At 37.8% G+C, this 26438-nt stretch overlaps 1 protein-coding gene across 8 annotated transcripts in view; it reads left to right on the top strand.

The window, feature by feature from the left end:
• Positions 1-26438, top strand: part of LOC129763359 (hemicentin-2) — a 459584-nt gene that overhangs the window by 87945 nt on the left and 345201 nt on the right. Inside the window, exon 3 of one of the 8 annotated variants that reach the window (XM_055762335.1) lies at positions 401-440. The exons of the other annotated variants lie outside the window; for them this stretch is intronic. The gene's annotated coding sequence lies outside the window, so the exon portion shown is untranslated. The remainder of the gene's footprint in view (positions 1-400; positions 441-26438) is intronic. 8 annotated transcript variants of the gene reach the window in all.

Here is a 26438-nt window from a genome sequence, read left to right as displayed (position 1 = left end):
GAATAAGAAACAAGAAACGACCAAGTCACTGATGTCGACGGGCCCTAAAACTTCCATCAAGATGATGGTTTTTCGGGGCACAACGCCGAAGTGTTCCATTAAACAAAATTGCCCCATTTTTTTCCTGGAGGGAGAGACAGTACGAGCGAAAAATAGAAAACATAAGCAAAAAATCCAATGAAAATTCCGCTTATAGTTACGAGCTTGGCGTGATTTCTGCTTTTTTCCTTCGTTTTCTCAGAGCCCAAATTGGGCCAATCGTTTGAATTCCCAATCACGATGCGAACAAAGTTCGTATCATCAGAAGGAATTTAATTGGTATGATTTAGATCAAAACGAATTGTGAATAATTTATTGCCAATTTCACGTTGATTAATTCATTTTTCTTTCCCATTTTCAGGTGCGTACCTCACCGGCAACGGAGCAAAGCTTTGAATCAGGTGATTATGGTTTAATGCCATTCGTTCTTCTAATGGGAAGACCCCCTTTGGGAACGTTAAATCTCAACTTTAAATTAACCAAACGTAAACAAACTTTCGCTCGTCCAATATTCGCACGGAACCATCATCGCATGTCCCCGGTGGAACATACGTTACTGATCCAATAGTGCTCCCATTCAAATAAAGCCCCCCTCCCCTTCTGTCATCCATCACGACCATTTATAGCTGAATATCAAAGGAAACTCGCATAGAACCCGCCCACCACCCGGAATTGTGCCATACATCGGCCCATATGTGGCGCTCAATGGGTTCTGCCGTTGACAAAGCAATATAGGCAACAGTATCATCTTTGTCACAATCGCGTGGCGCCGTCCAATATTGGCTCTATGTGTACGTGTGTGCGTCTGTGGGTCTATGAAGCCCATCAAACACTCCTCCTCCTCCACCCGGACGATCCTCGACACCAGGCGGATCTATATTGAAAACTGATATCTTTTGATCTGGTAACAGTATTTCGAGTTTTTCCTCTCCGGTTCCGTGTTCAAACCGATACATGTGTCACCCGGCAGTCAGTCGAGCTGGACTAACTTTGGGTCTCCCTTACCCCCCTTCCCTCCACCCGTTTGTGGGCGGTGGTCGTGTGTGTTTGTGTGTTCGTGTGCGTGTGAGGCTCGTGTGGTGATTGCTCTCCCTGTGATAGAAATTTATGCACACGGCGGCAATAGACAACAAAGTTGGGCCGAAAAGTCTTTGGAGATTTGTGCGTGCGATGGGGGAACAAAGTTTTCGGAAGGACTCTCGCATAGGAGGCTTACTGGAAATTTATTAGTTTTTGATGAATTTGGCGATACTTGATGACGTTTTAATGTGTGAGGCTTTTGCCGTCCGATGCTTAGCTTTTTTTCATTTCTGTGGCATCAATAGTCCGTTTGATTACTTTCTGATTTTCAAATTTAGATGGGGTTCATTCATTTTTTAATCAAAATGTGCACTTTTTCTAAAGTCTGGAAACCGGAAAATGGCCAGTAAACAAAAAATAATGTGTGATACAACCGCAAAGCTGACGTAGAACTACCGTTGACTTAGTAATCATTGTTTTTAATTGATTAAATGATTGATTGAATGATTGTTGTGTTCGTACCCGCTTTTGTAGTTCGTGTTAGTAATATTCCGGAGTACAAAAATGCATGACGTGCGCTCTGGTGGCTGCACGTGGTGATCGTCAGAGAGAGCTTGCCCCTCAAAATGCATTCGAGGCGTGTTATTTGGCATAGAAATCTCAACTGAGTACTAATAAAAATGACTCAAGTAATACTACGTTGAGACGGCGGAGTTCTTCTAGAAACGTTAGTGCCATTGAGGAAGGAAACACTTCAAAAGTGCCCCGGCTTGCATGAATCAATAACTTCAACATAATTTTTTTATACTATAGCGGCTTCAATCTTTAAAGTTCATTCGCCTTTAGAGTCTGTAATGAATGAATGAATTGTTGAATTATAAAGGCTTTAAACTTTTCAGTTTATCCGCCTCTACGTCTGTAAAGACGATTTTCTCAGGCTGCTCGATTTTGACGGTCGTGTAAGGAAACACATTCCGGTCTGCACCAATGCATTATTGCATGTATTTTCAATGTCGATTTCACCAGACACATAGGTTTAGAAGCCCGTGTTAGGGAAAAATATTCATTCCGGTGTGCATATGCAGTAGAGTTCGTTTATAATGACATCGAACAAAAGTCATAATAAGCGGACATCATACAAATCATTTTGTAAAAAAAGATCATTTATTGTTCTTTCAGAAAAAAATATTTAATAAAATATTCCTTTGGATTTTGATAATGTGTACGTTATATCGAAGTTCCCCTGTATAGTGGTTCTCAGATTTTCGTTAAAATAGATAGTTTTGTTCCTTATCGCAAAGCATTCGATCCGTCTTTTTTATTTTTTCATTAGGGTGCCCATTTCCATTTCAGGGTGGTTCGAAAAATCAACATTCCCCTTTTTTACAAAAATGTTTTCTTTTAACATAACTTTTGAACTACAGGACCGGAGCAGGACAGGAGTCTTGTTTGAAAAAAATAATATGCTTGCAAAAATGAATTTTGTTTTCGCTATTATTAATTGTATTCGTTTTTTATAGTTTTCTCAGTTTTGGAATCAACATAAATCAAAAAATCATAATTTTTTAACTTCTGGACTGATTCGGATGATTTTGATATTAAAGCAACTAGTCTATTAAAAAAAAGTATTACACTTGCGATAAATTTGAATTTTATTTTCGTAATTATTTTTTTCTAGAAAGCTGAGGTTTCTTAAACGGTTTTATTTAGCTTACCCGTTTGTATATACAGCCATTCCATGTCAAACCGATATAGTGGTTCTTAGATTTTCGTGAAAAGCGGTACATTTGTTCTATATCGCAGAATATTAGACTAGTATTTTTTCATTTTTTCATCAGGGTGCCCATTTCTATTTTAGGGTGGTCCGAAAAATCCATTTTTCCGCCTTTTCCCAAAAACATTCAGTAGGTCGACATATCAAATTAAAGCCTAATTGCCTGATCTTTTTAAAAAAACATATTACGCTTACCAAAACTTTGGATTTTGTTTTCGTAATTTTTGATTGTATTCTTTTTTTGTTGCCAAGCCATGAATTTGAACTAGAGGGCGCCATATTTTTTTATATTTTTTATTGAAAGCTGAGGATTTTTTACATAACATATCCAAAAATCAGAGATGTGAATTTCTTTTGTTTTTAAGTTATGATTTTTCAAAGTTAATCGATGGTCCAAAAAATCTTTTTTTTGCGTTTTCTTCCAAAAATGACTTTTTCAAAAATTCATAACTTTGAAACTACTGGACCGATTGCCAATGAGCCAATGTGCTAGACTTTTCTGGAAAAATTCTAAACTCGCGAAAAAACTGGATTCAAGTCGCATAGATTCAGTCCAGTTGAATAGGTATATTGAACGATGGTTGAAACCAAGTTAAATTTGAAAAAACATAACTCAAAAACGGAGAAAATACATCTTTGATTTTTGGATATGTTATGTAAAAAGTTCTAAGCTTTCTAGAAAAAAATATAAAAAAATATAGCGTTCTCTATCTTCAACCGAGAAAACCATGAAAAACTACCACAATCAACAATTACAGAAACAAAAATTCAATTTTTTTCGCAAATGTGATATTAGGTTGGGGAAAAAGTCATCCATTATTTTTAGCTTTAGTGATCAATATCTCGCGTAATATTGATCATACAATTTCAGGTATAGGCTCATTGTAAAGGTGACATTTCACACTAAAAAAACCTTGGCTGTTTTTAGTTTGGTCCAGTCCAGTGTATGGTGTCGATGGTACACCCGTGGCCGAGTGGTTAGCGTCTCACATTATCATGCCGGGTGTTCGGGTTCGATTCCCGTTCTGGCCGGAGAATTTTTCGTCAAAGAAATTTCCTTCGACTTGCACTGCGGTCACGCGTATTCTAGAGCTTGCCCCTCAGAATGCATTCAAGGCGTGTTATTTGGCTTAAGAAATCTGAACTAAGTATTACTAAATGACGCTAATTAATTCATAGGTTGAGACGGCAAAAGTTCCACAGGGAACGTTAACGCCAAGGCCACAGATTTTCGAGAGCTTGATTGGGATGTATTTATGCATCCACCATATATTCCGGACCCGGCACCTAGCGATTACTACATTTTTCTCGCATTGCAAAATTTCCAGAGTGATAAGAAAATTGGATGAAGAGAACATTGTAAATATCTATTGCTAGAATTTATCGCCAAAAACTAGAGAGGTGTTTTTTTCATTTTCAGTCATGATTTTTCATAATTAACCGATGGTCTGAAAAATAATTTTTCACCTATTATCCAAAAAGTCTTAACTTTTGAATTACTAGACCAATTCATATAATTTTCATATAATCATATTGTTTTAGATTATCTTACACTCTTGGCCAATTTCATACTAACTCGAATGACCATTAGCAGTGAAACTTTGTCGGTGTAAGAACATTGGTCATTGCCTATTTGCATACATCGAAGAAAAAAAAATTGAGAAATCAATTTCATTTTTTTAAACATATTTTTTTATTCCAAAACAAATGTGAATAGCCCATATAATTAACAACAAGTCATCTATAGATCGGAAGAAGGGCACTTCTATAGGGAAAGAGTTTTATTCTAACAACAACTTGTCCAAGTTTTCTTTGAAACATTTCTATTGACCCTTTTTTGCATAGTGGTCGCAATATGCAAAGTACGTAGGCTCTTTTCAAAATACAAGGCGGACTCGATTATATACAGTTTTTGATTTCTTTTCACTGTATATAATCGAATCCTGTATATAATCGAGTCAAGACAATTTTTTTTATTCGTTTTTTTTTTGTTTTTTTGAAAATAAAAAAGGAATTTGATTTTTGATTCATCCCTTTAAAGTCAGAAAACACCTTTCTCACATGAGAAAAAAATAATTTATCCAGATTCTCTGAAGAGGTAATAGACGATCATATTTGATGAAAAGAATCCTTCTACGCATATGTTCAAATTTCATCAATGACTGAGTTATAGAACTTTTTTTTTGTTTGCACTCTGTTGTCTCAAACTGGCGCTACATTAAAAAGTACACTATGGAAGACGATTCTGATGCTTTCATTTGAAAGATGAGAAAATTTAGTACAGGATATAGTGGTAGAACAACTAAATTAGTGGATTTTAATTACATTTTGGAAGTGAAAAACTTAAAAGTTAGTAATTTTTAATGTGTTATTATTAATTTTATCCTAAAAATATATGTTACACTAGATTGATTCTTTTAATTAAATTGAAGTTATTTAACCGCTCTACAATTCTTTGACGCCCAAATTCTATCTTTCATAATTTGGCTGCAATATCGATATAAACAATTCCTGGTGAAAATTCAAGCAAAATCTTCAAACATCACAACTTTTACCCCACTGTACATGTAATAGCCACATAAACTTCACTTTAACGTTGAAAGGTTACATTTCTTCTCGAAATAAGCCATATTTGATATATATAAAAAAAACTGTTTATAATCGAGTCCAAAATTGTATATAATCGAGTCCGACCTGTATTATCATTTATTTTATCCTAAAAAAATTATATTAAACTATCAATTCTATCAATTAAATTGAAGCTTTCTAAGCGCTCTACAGTTTGTATTTTGACAATTACTATTTTTACCCCACTGTACATGTCATAGCCACTTTAATTTCAAATTTTATTTTTCAACACATAAAAAAAAATCCTACGTCCGATGACAGGAAATTTAGTGGAGAATCTGGAAAAAAAAATCATCAAAATCGGGTGGACCTTTCCGGATGGAAGTTCTAATCAGTTTGCAAAACATGGTTCGGGAAAAACGAAATCTTGGATACCTACATTTATTTAGTTTATTTTATATCATATCTTCATTGAAGTTACAGGTTATATTTGCTGCAATTTCCAAAATTTTCTTTCTACAATGAATAATTTTCGAAGACATCCACCAGATACAAGCATTGAAGATCTCGTTTGCATGTTGTGTGAAGCCTCCCAAGCATCTTTCCAGTATGTCATCACGACTTAGCTCCTTGTATATTGGACGAACCGTCAGAAGGATATCCATTCCCGTAAACAACTGAGGTGTGCGCGCACAGAGCAAAGTTTCCATTTACAAATTCATGATGACTGTCTGTCGACGCACGTTTCAGATTTTAGAATCAGATATTAGACCCAGATTTTAGATAACCGATTCAAAATCCCACATCAAAACTACAAATTCCAAATTGTAATTAAATAAAAATTCGTTGTAAAAATTCTGACTTCAGAACCCAGACTAGTGACTCAATACGGATCCAAATTCAAGTTTCGACCCACAAATACTAAATTCAAGATACCAGATTCAATAATTAGGTTTCAGAATTTTATTTACATTTGTGTTTGGACCTTGATTTATCTTATCAATAAACAAAAAATCATGCAAAGAAGGGTCAATGGTTTTCACATTGGAATTCAGTTTTCAGATGTCAAATTCGATACCGTATTGATATTTCTAATTCGGATACCAAATTAAGCTTCCGTGATCAACAATTCAAGACTCGTGTTCCAGAGCTGTGAAAATGTGAAAAAGAAATAATTTCACCGGCAATTTTTTGAAACATAAAAAATATGATTTGGTGCTGTCGTGGCCGGATGGTTAGCGTTACACATTAGCATACCGTGGGTTCGGGTTTGGTTCCCGTACTGGTCGGGGGATTTTCGTTGATGAATTTTCTCCAGACGTGCACTGTGGTCACGCATATTCTAGAGCTTGCCCCTCAGAGTAGATTCATGACGTGTTATTTTGCACAAGAAATCTCAATTAAGTATTTTTTAAAATGACGCAAAATGATCTCCGTTGGGAGGCAAAAGTTCCTTTAGGATTTTAGTGTTGTTCAAGGAACAAATGATTTTAAAGATTCCTCAGCACCATCAGTCGGGAAGCATATCGTATATTTTTTAACGTATTAATTTTGAAATAAATATAAAATTCATTAAATTCTCCTATATATGAGTAAAGTGTATGTTACTCTTCAATAAAATTTATAGAAATGTTCGAAAAATATCATTTCGATGAACTAAAATAAAAGATCTACACATTTGGGTTATGAACTGTGACTTTTTTATTGTGTCGACGTTACACGTCTGCATTATTATCTGCCTGCGTGAGGCCTCTCATGAAACGTTCTCACACAAAGCCTCCGCAGAGGCTAAACATTCGTCTGACGGACCCCTTGACATAAATCATCATCACCATCATTTCGCATAAATCATGTTTCATTACACTTCCCCCGAACCGAATCGAACCGAGTGCCGAACGATGCACTCGGGTGTCCCCCGCGCGAGATCATCTATAGGATGACAATTTCCTCGGGAGGCCCAAATCGGCACATCAATTTTCGAACAGACCGCAATCTGTCCGGCACGATATCGAGACCCATTGATCAAGCGTAAACTGACAGGTTGATGGTAATTACATTTTCCATATGATATTACTTCTGTCATTCCGCCATTGCGTTGATTCCGTTGGAACGGATCTGGACCGGAGGGAACTCTCCGGAATAAAGCGGAGAGTTTGCTTTGCGATTATGAGCTGTTTCGCCGGTACGCCTCCATATTCTATCCACTCCATCATCATCAGCATCATCATCATCTGCTCAGATTGGAAAGAAATTGCTGTCAGCCTGGCAGAGACTATTTAGTTTTGTTATTAATAGAAGCGTAGGAAACTCGGATGTATACTTTTTGCGCGCTGAAGAGAAACCGGAGGGAGATCTGTCTTCCCCGCCAGACAACATCGTCATGTCACATATTCGGGCTGCAAATATTTTGATAAATTATCATCGGTTTGCTCGAAGCTGAGAGTGGCCCAAACACAGCTGGATACTAGATTGTCGTGCTGCGAGGTAACTTGAAGCTTTGATTATCCCTCTCCGTTCTGTTCCTACGATTCCTGAAACTCATCACTTCGGACATCATTATCGTTAGAAAGTTACCAATCTTCGCCCATGTCTGCACTTTTGAATCTTGTTATCACGGCTGATTGGGCATAATTTTTCCCGGTAATCAACGGTTCACTATAACGCTCCAGTGGTGATGAAAGTTTGATTGACATTCTTCCAATTCCCACCCCCTTTGTGACTATGTGAAACGGAACATTCGAGAGAGAGAGAGAGAGAGAGAGAGAGAGAGAGAGAGAGAGAGAGAGAGAGAGAGAGAGAGAGAGAGAGAGAGAGAGAGAGAGAGAGAGAGAGAGAGGACAAAAGATACATCGCAGGAAATTGGGTCATGAATAATATTTGCGGAAATTTTCCCCCAGTGTTCAATCTTTCGCTAGAAGGATTGCGTCGCAGTTTTCATCCCCGATTCCGTAGCTTCACTCAAAAACATGGTCGCGTCAGATTTGTTCACGGTCGTAGACGTTTGCTCGCACAAACTGTGGACATTTACCAGTCAAGCTTGTCGGAGCGAGTTGCTGAAACAACGAGGTAACTAAACAACAACTTTCCCACAAATGATCCCCAGTAAAATCTCGCCCGAAGCTCACCCAGTCTCGAGTCGGTGTTCATTATCTTAATCATCCAACTTTCCCGTCCTGGGGTACAGAAAAGTTACCATCGCAACGGCGACAGCGCTACAATTCTACCATAACATTTTCAATTTGCGAGCCAGAACCCCTTCCCGCTCTCTTTCTCTTTTCGTGACGATGGAGAATCAGTCAGATGTCAAAATCGCTACATCCCACCATGACTATGGCAATGTTCAACATATTTTTCCACGCCTTTGATATTCAATTTGGAACTCCATAACGAATCTGACACAAGTCCCCCGAGGTGGTTCTTGTGGGTGGTTCTCTCACTGTACCTTTCCACTGATTCCCCAAAGAGAACTACCGACACGGGCAACGTTTTCCACAGGGACACCCGTAGATGAGTGGAGGTTTACCCCGAGCTGACCAGCTTAGCGAATCATTTCGGCCCTAATGACAGTTTCGTCGATATACGAGTACGATTTCGTTCACGGGCTCAGGTGCTTGATTAACCCCGAAGTGACACGCTGAGGTGACTTTGTGCTTTTCAAGCCCAATTGGAAACAGAGCCAAGTTGGAGCTGTCAGTTGTTGTTTGTCATTGAAAAGAAGATCCCAGAATTTGGATACGTCCTTATGAAAAAGTATATTGGGTATGCAACATAAATCGTAAAAATATAGTTTTAATACTACACTTTTAAATGGTTTTATTTAGCATTATCTACTGTAAATATGTTTGTATGTTTATCTGTAGGGTTGTCCCACATCAATAGAAATTTAACCTCCTTCCTGTTGAACGATTCATCTATCTAAAATTTGGAGCACGCCTTTATCTCTGCTGTCGTTATAAAACTGCGTATCTATGATCTTGAAAATCCAAGATGGCGGATTATATGTTTTATCAAAACCCCATCAATATGGGTATCAAATGAAAGGGCTTGATTGTTTGTTGTGCTGTTGTGTTTCGAGAGGTGTAGTGTATATCAGGTTTTTGTGCCTGATGAAAAGGTAAGTGACAATATATAATTATGTTAAATAGCTAGACTAATTGCTCTATTTTCAGGTGCGGACTCAGGCGGATATGCTGCTGGTTTTGTGAAGAGTTTTTAGTGTTTAGTTTTGTAGTTTTTGTCGTGTGTGGAATCAAGTGTTTTTATGAGAATAAATTTGTGTTGGTTTTTTATGTGTTCGGCTTGGGCCGTAACAGGCTCTCCAAAATTTTCGGCTATTTTAGACGCTGTCGCCGGCTGATTGTGTAACTATAACTATAACTATAACTATAACTATAACTATAACTATAACTATAACTATAACTATAACTATAACTATAACTATAACTATAACTATAACTATAACTATAACTATAACTATAACTATAACTATAACTATAACTATAACTATAACTATAACTATAACTATAACTATAACTATAACTATAACTATAACTATAACTATAACTATAACTATAACTATAACTATAACTATAACTATAACTATAACTATAACTATAACTATAACTATAACTATAACTATAACTATAACTATAACTATAACTATAACTATAACTATAACTATAACTATAACTATAACTATAACTATAACTATAACTATAACTATAACTATAACTATAACTATAACTATAACTATAACTATAACTATAACTATAACTATAACTATAACTATAATTATAACTATAACTATAACTATAACTATAACTATAACTATAACTATAACTATAACTATAACTATAACTATAACTATAACTATAACTATAACTATAACTATAACTATAACTATAACTATAACTATAACTATAACTATAACTATAACTATAACTATAACTATAACTATAACTATAACTATAACTATAACTATAACTATAACTATAACTATAACTATAACTATAACTATAACTATAACTATAACTATAACTATAACTATAACTATAACTATAACTTTTACTATTACTATTACTATTATTTTTATTTATTACACATGATACCTTACAAGAGAATTGGTTAGTAAAATTATATGACACTGAAACATAGAGTGTTATAAATGTACTCCGGCCGTTCGAACTTTGTCCTTTCAATAGCTATTTGAGAAAAAATATTTATTTGTTATTTAGACTCAATTTTTGTTAATAAGGGGGAAACCTGCAGGAGTGATAATGATTTTGGTTGTCTCATCTTCCGTAGACCTAGCCGCAACCCTCTTTATTTATCCATCCAAACAATTATATGTTCGAACCAAGGTTCAAAAGGTTAGTATGACTCACTACGGGATTAAACACACTTGCTAAGATATTAAGATAGAATTTAATGGGAGAAATAAATATATACAATTGGTTAGCAAAAATATTCGATAAGAAATAGGATGTCTTAAATGTACTTCGGTCATCCGAATGTTGTCACATTACTGTAATAACTGTTTTGTTAAATACTGACTCAATGTTTGTTTTCATTGATACTGGAGAGTGATTGTGCTTCAACTATTTATTCCCCGGAGACACATACCATCTATATCTCTTCATCTCAATAATTATTTGTTCCACCTAATATTCAAAAGATAAGCGAGATACAAGATTTAAGAAGTTGCTAATAAATGATAGATAAAATTGAATAGAAAATGAAAATGTAAATAATGGATAGTAAAAAATAAGCTCAACCCGAGATGTTCTTCAGGATGCTTTGAAGTTTTCTGTGTTGTTGGTTCATTAACATTGACAATAAACTTTATAAACTTGACCTAGAATAAAATGGTTTTGTTATGTTATGAAACGGCATTTTTCATATAGGAACCCAGTACTGTGTATTCGAATCTACAGGGAAAACATAAGTGGTCGGAGCCGAATAAATATATTATGCAGGATGCACTCGGCTGTATACAGTCTACAACCTCCCCTCACTGTATATAATAAAATTTTCAAGCGAAATCTGTGTATAATCGAATCGAGCCAAAAAGCAATTTCTTTACCTGTTTCATATACATATTTTTGCTTGAATATAAAATAACTTAATCCTTGATTCATCCTCCCAAAGTCAGAAAGCAGCACTTCTTCATGGCCTTCAGAGTGTTATTATGAATCCCACTCAAAAAACGTACAATAAACACGATTGCCTCCATCAACTAAACCAAAGCTTTCCAGTAACTCTACAATTTGTTCCCCGGCCCTCAACCTCTGTCCCTCTCAGTTCCGCTGCAATATAACTTCAAACAATTCCCAAAGATCCTCTAATTAAAATCTCCAAAAATCATAATTCCCAGTCCACTGAACTTGCAACAACCAATTAACCCTCGCCCTAACTCCGGAACACCACACAAGCCATAGCCTGAAACAAGCCATACTTGAAATATATTGTCTCAAACTGTACACAATCGAGTACAGTTGTATATAATCGAGTCGGTACACAATCAAGTCTGTTAACAATCGAGTCCGAACTGTATGATGGGCGTCAAAGAATGGACTACAAAGTGAACAGAGAGTTCTATCTGGATTGACAATCAAGTTCATCACGCATTTCCGAGAGAGAGAGAGAGAGAGAGAGAACCAACGCTATCTTCTAAATTCTCCGCCTCCATCAATTTCCCAAATATAACCTGTTTCACTTATTCAAATTACGAAATACAAATTAAAAATGTATAAAAATTCAGAATACATATACATATTATTTCCACATCGGAATAGCAAGAAGAATTAGTATTATATAACTTAGCTGATTGTGGCGTCCGGTTCAGATATAATTACTGCAGAATTTCTTCCCTCTTCCCTTCCCCTAATGTCACTACGACAAACTATACATTATACGCGATTGCAATCTTAGAAAATTCACTTGTAAAACACACACGCATGCCAATCGTATATATATGTATATAATTTTATAAATAAATATGAAAATATGAACTCATAAAAAATGGCTGGTAACCATGCGCAACCGTAAATGGACCTCATATCAATTGTCGCTTGTTGGTAATTGTAATAAAAATGAGATGAAAATGTAATGCATGTAAAGAAATAATTGTGTCCGACTTTTTTGAAAAGATTTTTATATGTAATGTAAACTTCGTTGTGTAATTACGCAATTATAGGCGGATAATATAAGCGGAGTCATAACAAACGGATTCTATTGTACATACCGCAAATGGGACTCCTATTTCTATCTGATCTACGCTTTACAAAACACCGTACCTCTCCACCGAAACAATTCGGTGGAGACGCAGAGTAAGCCATAATATTTCCATATTGAATATTTCAACTTTTCACCACTTGTTCGAGCACTAAATCATGCTCCGAAGCGCTTCGGAGCCTACCATTGGAAAGAGATGTGCTCACCAAGGAACGAGTAACGACAAACAGGGGCCCCAATATCGCTAAGTTAAGAATTTGTTCAACCATAACTTTATCCGTGTCTTCTCCAAACGGGCCGCATTTGACACAACCTCTCGTCGATGTGTCGCATGTGCTGCTTCCGAGTTCAAACTCGAGATGTGAAAGTGCTTAGGAGAAGAGTCTCACATCTCAAATATATACACATATACACACATACACATAATGTATTGCAAAAATGTGACTCTCGGTAGAGCCATCGCTCTGCTGTTGCTGCTTCTTCTACGGATGCTTTTGGGTGGGTATCCAACAATGTCAAACAAACGCCGGTTAGGCCCGGTATCCGGTAACAATGGGCTCGAAAGCTACATTCTTCTTACTGCAGAGTTGTGATTAGTTCGCTAACAATGGGGAGTTTTAAATAAATGAACCTGGATGAATATTTCATGTCAACTCAGAAGTGCTCTTTCAGGTATTTGTCTCCGGAACGGATTTCTGGCTCGCTAGATGCATTGAGAAGAAATACTTGTGCTCTGCTGGAAACAAGAGCTTTGTGTCTGCGAAAAGTATCAAGCAAATTTAGGTCACTTAAATGACACATCTCGGCGGCAGTGGTGCTCTGATAACTGTTTCGAACATTCAGAATTCCAATCTAACGCAAGGTCGGGAAAGCCCCGCCAAGTTTTCGTCGCTTCGTCGAACAAAACCCGCCACGTGCTGTCTTTATTTCCTGACTCATCACTTTCGCCAGAGCTTCCGGCGAACCAATCCAACAGAGACATTAAAACCACCAACCGAAATGGTTGCTTGAATCACCACTTATCATCGTTTGGGGTAAACAACTACCACTCACTTTCTCTTCCAAACAAACAAACGAATGAACAAACGCACAGAGGATGGAGAGAGAGAGAGTAAAAAACCTGAATAGCGAAAAGCGTCCGAGCGATGGCAAAAAGCAGGAAATCCCATAAGGAACCGGTTGTGCTGCCAGCATCTTTTCCCGAACCCGATCTTCTTCCCCGCCTTTCGCCCTTTGGAAACCAGCATTTCAACCGGAAGCTAACGAGAAAGCAATCCGAATGAAAAATGAGCGAATTTTCGGTTTGAAATCATGCCTTTGCGCGTTTCATTTTTATTTTTCTGGTGGAAAATAGTCATTCCATCGGAGGGGTGTTTTTACATAATCACAACTGCCGCACGGATCGACTGCCCGTCCACCCACACACTGCGAAAATCGCTTGTCCGAGTATAGATTCTCGGCCCCGAGGAGAAGGCGAGGGGTGTGGGTAAAAGAGTCATAAATCTTCATCCAGTGCGCGCGGTACGGCGTAATCATATCGGTCGAAAAAAAAAAATGAATGAAATCCACGGCCACGGAATGATTTTTTTATGCGGGTTTGTATACGCTGTTTGGCGTGCGGAAGTTCGATTGCTACATTTGGGGCATTCGATTCGAATCGATTTGTTTACTTGTGGTGAGGGCTAGAGTACGCTCTCTCTTATGAGATGTAACCTTGAGGGGTGGTGGAGATATCATCATTTATCAATTGTGAAGTGGCGGAAAAAGAATACGTTGTTATTAATCAACAACAGATTTTATGTTGTTGCCTGCAGAAATTGTGACGAGTTTGGAATGAGAGGGGGTGGGGGGGGGCTTTGGTATGGTGGTGTGTAGGGCGTGGAAATGGCAAAGGAAATCAAGATGAAAATTGAGAAAAACACAAACAAACGTTATAATATCTTAATTAGCTATGATGTACTTATTACCGAACCAATGCTCTTTTACTAATCGCTATTCAGTGGTTATGCCTCTTAAATACTATCTTAATTACAAGTTCGCATGATGGATAGCATTTAGCCTTTTTTTGCTCCCCTAGAACTACCACTTTCCTTGGTGATAAGAAAACGTCTATCATATTTGTCATCTTTGGCAGATGTTCTTATAATTATTTTCACAGTCAATAGTTTTATTTATGTATCTTTCTCATTCTCGAAGCTGCAATATTTGACTGTATTTGTTTATTATAAGAATATTTAGAAGATTGTAATAAAATATAAAAATCGTCGCAGTACCAACAGTGCAACAGTTGACATACTGTTCTGTTTCGCTCCCTAATTATGATTCAGTATGAGTAAACCATCGCGGATAATTTTGGTTTTGGTGTGTGCCCACAAACTTTTGACATTCTACAAAACAAAAATGAATCCAATGCTATCTTATCCAATACTAGCTGACCCGGCAAACTTCGTCCCGCCTGAAATTTATTTGTTGTCATCAATACCTATTAACATTCACGATTACTTACAAAGTACACGTTCATGGGTCCAATCGCAGAACTGTTCATTGATTGATCTTCTAATCGACCCTTTAAAATTACCTTTTACTGTAAAATTTCTAGTACTAAGTGGCAAATTTTTGGAACTGGGTATATTAAAAAAACCGAAAAAAAAGTGTTATGTTGGTACTCATGTCGACAAATTAATGCTTGACAGTTGGAAATCCGGGATGCGAGCAAACTGGGATCCGATATAAAAATCTATATATATATATATATATATATATGGATTGGATTGGCAAATGGATTTCTGTCTGTCTGTCTGATTCTTATGGACTCGGAAACGACTAATTTTGGGGCCGGGGAAGATTCTATGATAGTTTGTGACCTCTCCCCCTCTCTAAGGTGGGGGGGGGGACCGCCATACAAATGAAACACAAATTTCTGCATTACTCGAGAATTAATCAAGCAAATGAAAACAAATTTGGCATGTGAAGGTTTAGGGTGCAATAAATGTTTCTATGGTGGTTAGACTATCCACCCCCTCTCTAAGGTGGGGCCGTCATAAAAATGAAACACAAATTTCTGCATAACTCGAGAAATAATGAAGCAAATGAACCCAATTTGGCATATGCGGGTTTTAGGGTGCAATCAATGTTTATACGGTGGTTAGACACTCCATCCTAACTAAGAGGGAGCTGCCATACGAATGAAAGACAAATTTCTGCATAATTCGAAAACTAATCAAGCAAATGGAGCCAAATTTGTCATGTGAATGTTTTAGGGGACACGAAACGTTACCATGTTGAATAGACACTCCTCCCCTCTCTCTGAGTGGGGGGGGAGGGGGGCAGACTGTCATAGAAATGAAACACAAATTTCTGCATAACTCGAGACCTAATCAAGCAAATGGAACCCAATTAGGTATATGGAGGTTTAGGGTACAATAAATGTTTCTATGGTGGTTAAAAAATATAAAAACATATTTTTTTATTTTTTTTTTAATATAAAAGAGGAATTTGATTTTTGATTCATCCCCTTAAAGTCAGAAAATACCTTTCTCACATGAAAAAAAAATATCCAGATTCTCTCAGAGGGTGATCAAATTTGATGGAAAAAATCCTTCTACGCATATGTTCGAATTTCAACAATGACAAAGTTATAGAACTTTTTTTTTTGTTTCGGACTCTTTTGCCTCGAACTGGCTCTACATTACAAAGTACGCTACGGAAGACGATTCTGTTGCTTTCATTTGAAAGATGAGAAAATTTAGTACAGGATATAGTAGTGGAACATCTAAATTAATGGATTTTAATAACATTTTGGAAGTGAAAAACTTAAAAGTTAGTAATTGTAAATGTATTATTATTAATGTCATCCTGATTTTTTTCATTAAACTGGATTATTTCTATCAATCAAATTGAAGCTCTCTAACCCCTCTACAATTTGTTCTTTGACACCCAACTTCTATCTATCTTAATTTGGCGGCAATATCGATATAATGAATTCTTGGTGGAAGTTCAAGCAAAATCTTCAAAAATCACGATTTTTACCCCACTATATATGAATAGTCACTTAAATTACACCTTAACGTTAAAAGGTTACATTTCTTCTTGAAACAAGTCATATTTGAAACATAAAAAAAAAAAATTTTTTTTCAATCTGTATATCATCGAGTCCAAAATTGTATATAATCGAATCACATATAATCGAGTCTGTATATAATCGAGTCCGACCTATACTAGATTATCGATAACGGTCTGTTAATGCGATTGTTTCCGAGTCAAGACAGCTAAGCATCCCCAAGTCTAATTCGAGTCAACACTTCAGGCCCTTCATATTCTAAGGATAATACACCCATACCTCGCTTTACGGTCTAGATAGGTTCCTGGGCCGCTAAGAAAAAAGCCATATAACGAATTAATTATTCCAATACAAATTCATACAAACTCTATCGGATCGGTTCCAAGCTTGTTCAACGAAAAGCCGTATAATGAGCGCCCGTATAGCGAGGTATGAGTGTATTCCCACTGGAACTCGCAATCAGATCTGCCGCACTCAGAAAAAATCTCGTTATAACCATTTATTTAACAAATGTATTTATGAGTATTCCGATTGGGCTATCCCCAGCTACATTCCGGTTTTCACATCAAACCCCTCGAAATGATGTTAACTCATTTCAAAACATATAATTCGAAAACTGATATGCGCATCATAACTTGGGATATACACATGTCCGTTGGAACTCGCAATCAGATCTGCCTCAACTCAGGAAAATCTCGTTATAACCATCTATTTAACAAATGTTTTACGAGTATTTCGGTAGGGCTATCCCCAGCTTCGCCCCACTTCCAATTTGTAATCTCTTTTTTTATTTTTTTTTTATTAATTCGTTTATTTTTGCAGGCTCAGTAACTTAAGTTTAAAGGAGCCGAATTCTTAAATATAATTTTAAAACTATATATATAAACAATTTTCTTACATCTATGGTTAGTAAGGTGGAAAACCGATTACTCGCGGTGTACTCGAGTTTAGGAGGGTGACATATTTTTAGGAGAAGGATGGGGTATAAGAAAACTGTAACAATGTTGATGAACACTCAATTCTTAAATCTGTTTGTATATCTATAGTGTTTTTACATTTCAACTTATTATACTATTTATAGCAAGGGGACGAATTACCCGCAAAGGAAGGAAAGGAGGGTATAAGGACATAGGGACAATCACACACGAAGATCGATAGCTTTAAGGAAAACATATATATGGGACATGTAATCAAGGTCTAACCGAGCCAACACATCTCTCACCGGCACATTGGGCTGTCTTCCTCGGGCCCGAAGGGAGTTTTCTAAATTCGATCTGGCGACCAGATACACCTCGCACGACCAAACAACGTGCTCGATGTCGCGATAACCTTGGCCACAAACACAGAGATTGCTGCTGGCAAGATTGAAACGAAAGAGTAGTGCATCTAAAGAACAGTGATTGGACATGAGTCGGGAGAAGGTGCGAATAAAGTCCCGACTCAATTCCAGACTTTTGAACCACGGATTGAGGCTAACCTTAGGGATAATCGAGTGAAACCACCGGCCCAATTCATCTTCATTCCACTTGCGTTGCCAGTTAGCGATGGTATTTTTGCGGACTAAAGAATAAAATTCATTGAAGGCGATTTGACGCTGATAAATATCGCCTTCAATTGCACCTACCTTTGCTAATGAGTCAGCCCTCTCATTACCCGGAATTGAGCAATGAGAAGGGACCCAGACAAAGGTAATGACGTAACAGCGTCTGGATAAAGCACTCAAAATTTTTCGTATTCTCTCAAGGAAGTACGGCGAGTGCTTTTCCGGCCTCACTGAACGGATAGCTTCGACAGAACTAAGACTATCCGTTACAATGTAATAGTGTTCAACAGGTCGTGAGGCGACGCTGTCCAGCGCCCAATGAATTGCTGCCAATTCAGCAATATACACTGAGCAAGGATTCTGAAGACTGTGTGAGGTGCTAAAAAATTCGTTGAACACTCCAAATCCTGTGGACTCATTTATAGTGGACCCATCAGTAAAGTACATATTATCACAATTGATACCCCTATATTTTTCATCGAAGATCGTTGGAGCGATCCTCGATCGTTGGTAATCTGAATATCCATGGATATCTTGCTTCATGGACAGATCAAAATTCACAGAGGAATTGATGTAGTCAGGGAAACAAACACGGTTGGGAATATACGAAGAAGGATCAACCTGCATGGAGATGAATTCATGATATGAACTCATGAATCCGGAGTGAAAATTTAGCTCGATCAGCTGCTCAAAATTTCCGATCACCAATGAGTTTATAACCTTACACCGGATGAAGAACCGAAGAGATAATAATTTGAAGCGATCTTTTAGTGGGAGTAGGCCTGCCAAAACCTCGAGACTCATGGTATGCGTTGAGGGCATACATCCCAACGCAATACGGAGACAAAGATACTGAATTCGCTCGAGTTTAATGAGGTGTGTTTTGGCAGCTGATTGAAAACAGAAACTGCCATACTCCATCACTGAGAGAATAGTTGTTCGATACAACATTATAAGATCTTCGGGATGGGCTCCCCACCAGGTGCCGGTAATTGTACGGAGAAAGTTTATTCTTTGTTGACATTTTTTACTCAGATACCTAATATGGGCCCCCCAAGTACATTTGGAGTCGAACCAGACCCCAAGATACTTGAATGACATAGCATGAGTGATCGGTTTACCCAAAAGTTGAAGCTTTGGTTTTGCTGGTCTATGCTTCCTAGAAAAAACCACCATCTCTGTTTTCTCCGTGGAGAATTCGATCCCTAGCCCAATGGCCCAGGTTGAAAAATTGTTCAAAGTATCTTGTAAGGGTCCTTGCAGGTCGGATTCGTTTGATCCTACGACAGACACCACTCCATCATCTGCAAGTTGTCTTAGGCTGCAATTTTGTGTAAGGCAATTGTCGATGTCGCTTACATAGAAGTTGTACAAAAGGGGGCTTAAACATGAGCCCTGGGGGAGGCCCATGTAAGAGAACCGACTTACTGCCGAATCTCCGTGAGAAAAGTTCAAATGTTTCTCACAAAGCAAGTTATATAACATATTATTCAATAGAGGCGGCAGACCCCGAGAGTGTAATTTGTCTGACAAAACCTCTATTGAAACAGAATCAAAGGCCCCCTTTATGTCCAAGAATACTGAAGCCATTTGTTTTTTTTCGGCGTAAGCCATTTGAATTTCTGAAGAAAGCAACGCAAGACAATCATTCGTCCCCTTGCCCCTGCGGAACCCGAATTGTGTATCTGAGAGTAGGCCATTCGTTTCAACCCAACGATCAAGGCGAAACAAGATCATTTTCTCCAACAATTTCCGTATAGAAGACAGCATTGCTATTGGGCGGTACGAATTGAAGTCGGACGCGGGTTTTCCGGGTTTTTTAATAGCTATAACTCGCACTTGTCTCCAATCATCTGGAACAATATTATGCTCCAGAAACTGATTGAATAAATTCAACAAGCGATGTTTCGCCACATCAGGGAGGTTTTTCAGCAAGTTGAACTTAATTCTATCCGATCCCGGAGCAGAATTGTTACAAGAAAGGAGAGCAAGAGAGAATTCTACCATCGAAAACTCGGAATCAAGATCGTACCTATCTTGTGGTATACCTCGAACAATTTTTTGCACAGGTGCGGAATCAGGACAAACCTTCCGTGCAAAATTAAAAATCCATCGATGTGAATATTCCTCGCTTTCATTCGATGAAGAGCGATTTCTCATGTTTCGAGCCACTTTCCATAATTTTTTCATTGACGTTTCTCGTGACAAACCTCCCACGAAATTTCGCCAATAAGCACGTTTTTTCCCTTTGATCAAATTTTTGAACTGATTCTCAAGGGCTAAATACGTTTGAAAATTTTCAGGGGTTCCACGTTTCCGAAAAGCTTTAAATGCATTCGATTTATCCTGATAAAGCTTGGAACATTGGCTATCCCACCATGGATTGGGAGGCCTTCGACGAATAGTGGAGCCTGGGATGGGTTTCGTTTGAGCGCGAACCGCGCTGTCATATATCAAACGAGAAATGAAGTTATACTCCTCCAATGGAGGCAAACCATCTCTGGAATTGATGGCTAGAGCAATCGCGTCCGCATATTTTTTCCAGTCAATGTGTCTTGTGAGGTCATATGCCATGTTTATAGATTCAGAAGAATTCGACCCAATGGTGATGGAAATTTTGATTGGCAAGTGATCACTACCGTTGGGGTCCTGGATTACATTCCACTTGCAATCTAACGATAGTGAATTCGAGCAAAGCGAGAGGTCAAGAGCACTTGGTTTAGCAGGAGGTTTAGGTTGTTTCCCCAGTGTTTAAAACTGTCATATTGAAGCTGTTACAAAGGTCATATATCAACAATGAACGATTGTCATCGTACTGTTCCCCCCAGGCAGTTCCGTGAGAGTTGAAGTCTCCCAAGATCAATCGTGTGTAATCTCTTGTAATGAGGTTCATTCCAAATTGTTCATGTCTGTCTACGTGCGCGATGTTCAAACTATTGTAGACTTCGCAAATTTTTTTTTAAATTCAATATCAACAATCTTGCTATCTAACAAACTGAAAACAAACTAAATACCATCATTATTATTGTCTTTAGACAAAAATAAAGATCAGAAAACATTCAACATAAAAAGACAACATATACGTCATAACTTCGTCATAACATGAATACATTTATACTAACGTTAACTAACAAATATTTCACAAATCCGGATCATTCTTCAAAAATTCTTAACATATGTTTCGGAATATTCTGAGGCTTGTTGCTGTCTTTGCTTCATTTGGCGGTGAGTTGTAAAGCTTATAACCTTTGTAAAAAATCGAATTTTGAGTACAGGACATTCGGAAGTCCAGAGTTCTGAGGTCACTTGCATGCCTTGTGAAATACTGGTGTATATCTCTTCCATGAGTTATTGTGTTTCGTAAATAATTTGGTGTCAAACCGTTGGTCATTTTTGGTCATCATATTAACGTGAGCGTGCAGTATTTAATACGCTGGCCGACTGACAACCATTGTAGGCATTCTAACATGAATCTTCGTGGAGTTAGTCTATCGCATCTCATTATCAAGTGCATGGCTTTGTTCTGTAAAATTTGCGTCCGTTGCAATTGTCTCTTGTTTGCTAGGAACAACACGAAGGCACAATGCACAATGTGGAGCAATCGATGCTTTGTAGATCGTCAGCTTACTCTCAAAGGTCAAAAATCGGTTTATCCTACAAAGCACTCCATATTTTTGAGCTGCTTTCATTCTGGTGCAGTTTATATGTTCGTCAAAGTGCAGCGTTTGGTCCAAAACAACGCCAAGATATTTGAATGATGATGCCCTCTAACGCGCTTGCGCTAACGAAATTGATCTTCGTTTGAAAGTGGAAAAGGATTTTAATGTAATTAAATGCACACCTATATCGTCGATAGTCTGAAGCTTTAGCTTAGGTTGAAGTATTTACTCTCCGTGATTGACCAGAACCAACAAAATTGCACAAAGAGCACACTGAACGGTGTATGGAAGTAGCGGTCAAATTGCAAATTTCGTGTAATATTTGTAGACTGAGTGATCGATCCTGAAAGACATCTTCGGAATTAGCATTTTTAAGTTATATCTCTTTATTCCAAGAGTCGAAAGGTGTAGCGTGAATCCCTTATTCCTTTCCCACATTCAAACCTATTATCACAATTCAAATTATCTCATTTCTCACTCAGTAAAATGCAGTTAACAAACATCCCAAATTCATATCCATATGCATGTCATAAAGTATGAATCACCCGCTTTATGACTTATCCGGAAAACATTGCCCATGTTGTAACCAAACACCACACTTGTATCAACATGTGTACGCGTCGTCACGAGTTGCAAGAGTCGGTCGTTTTTATTCATGACCCACTTAAGTTGCGCTTGCCCTAGCAAGGCGGAAGCCTGAAGGCAAAGCGTAATAAAGGGTGTGTCACATCAAATTGCATCACGGAAAAAACGCTGTAGAAATTCGCCCAGTAGACCGATTCTTTTGAAAATTTTAGACAGTAAAATAAAAACTATTAAACTACTTTTGGCATTTTCTTTTTATTCATACTTCGAGCCCAAGCCCGTATGCTCGCACCTTCCTCTTTACCCCGTCCATAAGGTTCTGTACAACGTCAGGTTGTATTTTTTTTTAACAGAAATCCATTTTCTCTTGAAGTCCGCCTCCGATTTGACAACTTTTGGGTTCTTCCGGAGGGACTGCTTCATAATCGCCCAATATTTCTCTATTGGGCGAAGCTCCGGCGCGTTGGGCGGGTTCATTTCCTTTGGCACGAAGGTGACCCCGTTGGCTTCGTACCACTCCAACACGTCCTTTGAATAGTGGCACGAAGCGAGATCCAGCCAGAAGATGGTCGGGCCCTCGTGCTGCTTCAATAGTGGTAGTAAGCGCTTCTGTAGGCACTCCTTAAGGTAAACCTGCCCGTTTACCGTGCCGGTCATCACGAAGGGGGCGCTCCGCTTTCCGCAAGAGCAGATCGCTTGCCACACCATGTACTTTTTGGCAAACTTGGATAGTTTCTGCTTGCGAATCTCCTCCGGAACGCTGAATTTGTCCTCTGCGGAGAAGAACAACAGGCCCGGCAGCTGACGAAAGTCCGCTTTGACGTAGGTTTCGTCGTCCATTACCAGGCAATGCGGCTTCGTCAGCATTTCGGTGTACAGCTTCCGGGCTCGCGTCTTCCCCACCATGTTTTGCCTTTCGTCGCGGTTAGGAGCCTTCTGAACCTTGTATGTACGCAGGCCCTCCCGCTGCTTGGTCCGCTGGACGAATGAACTTGACAAATTCAGCTTATTGGCGACATCCCGGACCGAGCTTCTCGGATAACGTCTAAACTGCTTAACTACGCGCTTGTGATCTTTTTCACTGACGGAGCATCCATTTTTGCCGTTCTTCACCTTCCGGTCGATGGTTAGGTTCTCGAAGTATCGTTTTAGTACTCTGCTGACCGTGGATTGGACGATTCCCAGCATCTTACCGATGTCCCGATGTGACAACTCCGGATTCTCGAAATGAGTGCACAGGTTTAATTCACGACGTTCTTTTTCGTTCGATGACATTTTTCCAAATTTACGAAAAATTGACAGTGAAGCATGGCCAACGTGATCTATACAATCTTATCTGATTATAAGCGAAAGCTGAAGATATAATTCCTAAAAATTAAATTTCTACAGCGTTTTTTCCGTGATGCAATTTGATGTGACACAACCTTTAACTTCCACTCATCCTCATTCTTTCTCTTTCCATTTTTAACGCCGTGATGCTCCGCCCAGTAATATACATCAGCTGTTTTGTGTAGAGTTAAGGAAAATAAATGTAAACTAGTATTTAAGCGGACACTTGTAAAATATACGACAGTCACAGTCATGATGAGACAGATACGTCTTTCATTCAATATCACAAAGCCGTCCAAAACCTCCACTATTCGATAAAGGGTCATTCCGGAAGACAATTCTACACCCAAACTAGCGTTGGAAAAATACATATCATCTTCGACAGAAAAAAAGATTTTTCGTGTGCTCGTGAGCGAACTGAACAAATGAAAGCACCTTTTTCAATAGTTTCAAAATGTTTGTATGGGGAGCAGACATCTTTTTCTCACATACTGAACGTCAGCTTGGAATTGTACCCAAAAAAAAAAAGAAAGTTCAAACGATGTCAAGCGGGGATCGAACCAAGGCCGGATAGAATGCAAGGCTGTTTTACACGACTACGCTATCTACACAGCCACTGGTGCTGTTGCATATATACGTGATAATATTACACCACATTATAAAATGAAGTTGGAAAGTGTTTTCCAAGATTAAAAAGGAGAGCATAAACGTGAAACGATATCCTTTTCGGTCTGTGCGGTTAATGTGGAAAAGTATGTGAAAAGCTTTGAGGGGTTATGCTAGTATAGAGGCAAGAATTTTGAAAAGTCCGAAACTCCGAAAAAATAAAACAAAGATTATTTTTACTATCAATCAAATCATTATTTTTTCTATCTATTTTCTGTAAATAAAACCAAAAATGGAACAGAAGAAAAATATTTATAATTGGAATAGTTACTCACTGGTGAAGTGAGGAAATGAAAAAAAAAGTTGTGCCATGTCGTACATATTCCAGCTCTTCTGGTTATCTGAAAAAAAAAATCTCGAACAGATTCTGAACCATTAAAGATGCCGCTATCGTATGAACCTCGGACAAATAAAAAACTTTTTTTCCGACGAAATGGCTGTCGTTTGAAGAAAAAAGTGCAGTTTAGAACTTTTTTTTTATGTTTACCGATTTTTTTCAATAGTAAAATTTAAAAATATATTATTCTTTATTGATTTATGCGATAGAGAGATACATACAGATAGTATCAATGTGAATCGGTTCGAACATAAATCGGTTCAGTAGAACTTGAGATATTGTGTACACCAGTTTGAGAAAACTAGTTTCGAGAAAAAAACGTTTGATGATAATTGTTATGGCCGTACAATATAGTTAAATCTTATACTCTAAAACTATCTAAAAAAAAACAATTTCTTTCTTTTCACTGCACCACTGTGCGTTTATTCACTTCTATCTTAATACTAAACTTACAATTCATTTGCCCTGATATTTATAACAGATTTTAGTAAGACGCGATATTCGCGTCTAATCCTGATCGTGGGATTGTTTATTCTTTCGCGATGACCGTGAGATTGTTTATCATTTCATACGCGATATTCGCGTCTAATCTTGACCGTGAGATTGTTTATCATTTCACTAATTGATTCTTGGCATTATTTATCTATCGGCTAGCTAAGCGGTTTTCTGTTTATATTAAGAAATGGAGTGATGATGTTGAGTGGCTCGTTGTTTATGTTGCTGGGTTATCCTGGCTTAGATGTTGTTGTTAACTCTTCCCCTCTTAAGTAACTTTGTCCTCAAAGTTGAATTTTTCTAAATGGTGATGGCATATTGATAAATGATTGAATTTCTTTTTTGCGATGATCTGTTAATTCTGCTGATGTTGACTCTGGATTTGTTATGATGATTTCATCTTTTCCGCTGACTGGAGAATGTGTTTCTTCAAGGGCGATATTTTCTTTGTTGATTTCTGGAATGTTGAATTCTGCTTTGATAGTTGGTTTCCGGGAATTGTATAGGAATAATCCGATGATGGCGATAATTGAAATAAACGTTACTCCTCCAAATGATCCAAATAAGTTGAGCTTCCATGTAAGTGAGTTATTTTGAAGATTTATTGTTTCTAGTTGTTCTCTGTTTTCCAATGTTAGGTTTTGTAAATACTCGGCAGGTGGTGTATCGAGAGTGTCAATTTCGGTAACTAGTAGACCTGTTGTAGGATGATATGGTCGTCCAGGTATGATGGCTTCGAAATTAGAGAAGAATTCTCCATTGATGTGTAGGCTGCATGCTTCAAATTGGATGAGGAATGAACCATTGAGTTGTTGATTCGAATTGCTGCAATTTGATGAGACTGCTACTATTGCGTTATTGATGAGAATAGAAGCGTCGTTTATTCGTTTGATTAATCCTTTTGAGTACACTTTTTCGAAAATGCAATTAGAATGCTGTCCTCGGATGAGTCGGTTAATGCAATCATTACTTGAGGTTAATGTTGTGGTTTCGCATAGAAAATAGTTTCCTTGGTCTTCACATGGTTGATTTGATTCGTATATATGTGTAATTTTTCGCATAAGGTAATTGCGTTGTAATGCGATTCGTTTGTTGTTTTTAATGACAGAGTCAATATATTCGTATTCATA

Source organism: Toxorhynchites rutilus, chromosome 1 (assembly GCF_029784135.1).
Source record: "Toxorhynchites rutilus septentrionalis strain SRP chromosome 1, ASM2978413v1, whole genome shotgun sequence".
NCBI lineage: Eukaryota > Metazoa > Arthropoda > Insecta > Diptera > Culicidae > Toxorhynchites > Toxorhynchites rutilus.
Note: the sequence above shows the minus strand (reverse complement) of the source record. Positions and strands in the feature narration are given on the sequence as shown.